Raw genomic sequence first — 4,400 nt, 5'->3', positions numbered from 1 at the left:
TTTTGCTGCCAAAACAGCCCTGACCCATCGAGGCATGGACTCCACTAGACCCCTGAAGGTGTGCAAGATGTTAGCAGCAGATCCTTGAAGTCCTGTAAGTTGCAAGGTGAGGCCTCCATCGATTGGACATGTTGGTTCAGCACATCCCACAGATAGGCCACAGCCACCAGGGATTACCGTTTCCATGAAAGGGTGTACATGGTCTGCAACAATGCTTAGGTAGGTGGTATGTGACCCAAGGTTTCCCAGCAGATCATTGCCCAAAGCATCACACTGCCTCCACCGGCTTGCCTTCTTCCCATAGTGCGTCCTGGTGCCATGTGTTCCCCAGGTAAGCGACGCACACACACCCAGCCATCCACGTGATGTAAAAGAAAACATGATTCATCAGACCAGGCCACCTTCTTCCATTGCCCCATGCTTTGCTGAGATATGGAGAGGCAGTGACAGGAACCTCTGGGCAGATGTGGCAGGAACAGGTTTTACAGGAACCTCTGGACCATGAGAAAATCTTCTGGGATCACGACAACCATTACTTGGAGCTTTTCCACAAAGTCGGCTGTGACAGGGCAATTTTGGGACCGCTAGACTGTCAGCCCTGCAAGATGCTATGGAGTGGAGGGAACTCTGAAACTGTGGCGGGAAGTAGTGCAAAGAAAATTTCCATTTCATTTGGATTTGACTTTAATAAATATGAAGATACTTCTTTATGCTATCTATACACTATTTTTAGGTTTTCTTTAGGATGATAGAGTAAGAATGATTTTATGAGCCTCTGTTTTACACTGTAACAAATATTTGTAGTATAATATGATATTATGATTTTTTTTAAGGTTGACTTTAAATCTAATTGTTATAGTTTGATCTTTCTTTCCTATTTCTGTAATGAGTTAATAATCCGGCGCCGCCTCCGCTCTGCTTGCGCATGCAGCGTGAAACCGGCGTATAGTGAAACGATTTGATTATCATTTAATTCTTAATCATATAATTAATCTGCAAATCTTTCTTTCGCTGTTAGTCCACATGCAGGTACAAACGCAAAAGCCTGCGTCTCGCTTTATCGCTCAGGTTGCACTGCAGTGTCTATTCACAGGCGCGACCCCACTACTGATCGACACGGGGGCTTTGACTTGCTCCGTCTCCGACCTGGGCCGGTTCACCCCTCCTTAGACGACCTGGTGGTCCCGAGCTCCCCCAGGAGCACCATATCGATACCGAATTTAGCGCGGACACCCGATCAACATAGTCCACTGCAGCCCAGAACCCCTGAACTCAAGCGATCCGCCAGCCTCAGCCTCCCAGCAGCTTGGATTACAGGCGCACGCCACTGCACCCGACGAGAGCTGCGAGCATCAGCGCTGCTCCTCAATCTAGTGCTCACTGCGACCTCTAGTGCAATACAGCAGAATATTATGTTTTGGCAATGTATTTGAAGTATGCACATTTCTCTACCATTGCATTTCTCTGCATTGCTTTCTGAGAAAAAAAAAATATTATTCTTTAAGACTTTGTTTATTAATTACATAAGTTGTGTACAGGATTCGCGTTGTGATGTTAACAAAAAATATGAAACATGAAAAACAAAGAAACAGACACCAAAATATCGGGAATGAACTTTAATAAGGAATGCACATAATAAATCTCCAAGTCAGCAGCCCCATAACGGTCTTACAGTGAATGGTAAAAAAAATTGTACTTAAAACACTTCATTGCATTCATTGCCTTTTTAGGACCTAGAAATGAAAAAAAATAAAATATGCAAGTAACATTAATGATATAACATAAAATATTATACAATATAAACCTACTATCTGTGACACTTGTAAATGAAAAGATGCACTTACTGAATGTCCTGCTTTTCCAGGAGGCACCTGTAGGTGGCGATCTCCTGCTCCAGACGAGTCTTGATGTCCAGCAGTGCAGCATAGTCTCTGCCCTGCTGCTCAATGCCAGTGCGCACCTGACAAAGCTCTGCCTCATATGTGTTAATATGTTTCTGGTAGCCTGCTAGCATAGTGCTGTACCTAGCCTCTGTTTCCAACAGCGAGCACTCTAGTGCCCCTTTATGTCTGGGTAAAGTGAACAGTTATTGCATAGAACAACACAAAATCAGGCTTAGGTTTACCTCAGCTAACAGCTAGCAAAAATTGCTCAGATCTAAAGATCAAGGCTGAAAACCTTTGCCATATAGTTAGGAGTGTTAAGAATAGATACTATACACACACACACACACACACACATATATATATATATATATATATATATGACAAAATACATCTAGCTATCACTTAACAGTTAGCATTGGTTAACCCTTTGTTAACTTTCAGACAATGTATTACCAAAACTCTTTCCACTGCCTCTCACAATCCTTTACTATTTCCTTTTTTCTGTCTGTCACATCCTGTGTCTCACCATGCTGATTTGAGACTGCAGCTCGATCACCAGGCACTGCAAGGTACGCCACAAATCTGAGATCGGTGACCTAGAGGTTTCTAGACACTCTGTGTTGGTGGCAGCATCTTTACACAGGTCTGCCATCTTAAAAAGAGAGTCACAAACACACATATCTTGTTAGCCATTTAACTCATGAGTCACTGAGCTATATTATTTTTCTGTATTAGTTAATACCACTCCAAGCTGTAATGTGAATTAAAGAGACAGAAATCTCACCTTCTCTTTGAACCAGCACTCCTGTTCTCTGCGGTGTTTGTCTATGATGGTCTCATAATGGCAACGGATGTCATCTAAAGGCCTTGTTCAGGTCTTGCTGAGGAGCAGCATCCACTTCCACACACACTTTTGTGTCTGTCAACTGACAGACATGAGCACTCAAGCATTATGGCTTAGGAAATTATTGCTTTCATTTATCTTCATTGAAAACATACAAAATTCAAAAATGATTCTGCTGCACACCTCCTGGTGAGATTTCTTCAAATACACCAGCTCCTCCTGCAGAGCGCAGATCTGCATCTCCAAGTCGGCTTTTGCAAGGCATGTCTTATCAAGTATGCAACGCAGGTTATCGACGTCAGCTTTTACACACTGCCATATCACTGCCTTATTCTCATACCTGATTTGTGGAAGATTCGGTGGGGAACAAAATCATTATATGTAAACATAACTATGATCTATGTACAAGCAAATAGCCAGACCTTAATCATGTTAGATGCCATAATTTTATGATATGAAGCTTCAAGGGATAGTATGTGTGTGTATGTGTGTGTGTGTGTGTGTGTGTGTGTGTGTGTGTGTGTGTGTGTGTGTGTGTGTGTGTGTGTGTGTGTGTGTGTGTGTGTGTGTGTGTGTGTGTGTGTGTGTGTGTGTGTGTGTGTGTGTGTGTGTGTGTGTGTGTGTGTGTGTGTGTGTGTGTGTGTGTGTGTGTGTGTGTGTGTGTGTGTGTGTGTGTGTGTGTGTGTGTGTGTGTGTGTGTGTGTGTGTGTACATGTATATTTCTGAATAAAAGTTGGTGCCTAACTGGACAAAGCAGACAATTATGAGTACGTTTTAACACTTTAGATGCTATGAAGACTGTTTGGGTGGAGTTTCAATTATACACATGACTCAAAGTTCAATGAACAGACTTAATTCCTTCACAACAAAGATAGACTTAAGCAGAGAGGCTTATTAAAATAATTTGAAGATAAAATAAGTTAATTTTGAAATTACTGCTAATATATATATATATATATATATATGACAAAATACATCTAGCTATCACTTAACAGTTAGCATTGGTTAACCCTTTGTTAACTTTCAGACAATGTATTACCAAAACTCTTTCCACTGCCTCTCACAATCCTTTACTATTTCCTTTTTTCTGTCTGTCACATCCTGTGTCTCACCATGCTGATTTGAGACTGCAGCTCGATCACCAGGCACTGCAAGGTACGCCACAAATCTGAGATCGGTGACCTAGAGGTTTCTAGACACTCTGTGTTGGTGGCAGCATCTTTACACAGGTCTGCCATCTTAAAAAGAGAGTCACAAACACACATATCTTGTTAGCCATTTAACTCATGAGTCACTGAGCTATATTATTTTTCTGTATTAGTTAATACCACTCCAAGCTGTAATGTGAATTAAAGAGACAGAAATCTCACCTTCTCTTTGAACCAGCACTCCTGTTCTCTGCGGTGTTTGTCTATGATGGTCTCATAATGGCAACGGATGTCATCTAAAGGCCTTGTTCAGGTCTTGCTGAGGAGCAGCATCCACTTCCACACACACTTTTGTGTCTGTCAACTGACAGACATGAGCACTCAAGCATTATGGCTTAGGAAATTATTGCTTTCATTTATCTTCATTGAAAACATACAAAATTCAAAAATGATTCTGCTGCACACCTCCTGGTGAGATTTCTTCAAATACACCAGCTCCTCCTGCAGAGCGCAGATCTGCAT

At 41.9% G+C, this 4,400-nt stretch overlaps 1 pseudogene; it reads right to left on the bottom strand.

Moving 5' to 3' along the window:
* Positions 1–1,840: 1,840 nt before the first annotated feature.
* Positions 1,841–4,400, bottom strand: LOC107674513 (keratin, type I cytoskeletal 15-like; annotated as a pseudogene).

This window comes from Sinocyclocheilus anshuiensis, unplaced genomic scaffold (assembly GCF_001515605.1).
Source record: "Sinocyclocheilus anshuiensis isolate Anshui unplaced genomic scaffold, SAMN03320099.WGS_v1.1 scaffold572, whole genome shotgun sequence".
NCBI lineage: Eukaryota > Metazoa > Chordata > Actinopteri > Cypriniformes > Cyprinidae > Sinocyclocheilus > Sinocyclocheilus anshuiensis.
Note: the sequence above shows the minus strand (reverse complement) of the source record. Positions and strands in the feature narration are given on the sequence as shown.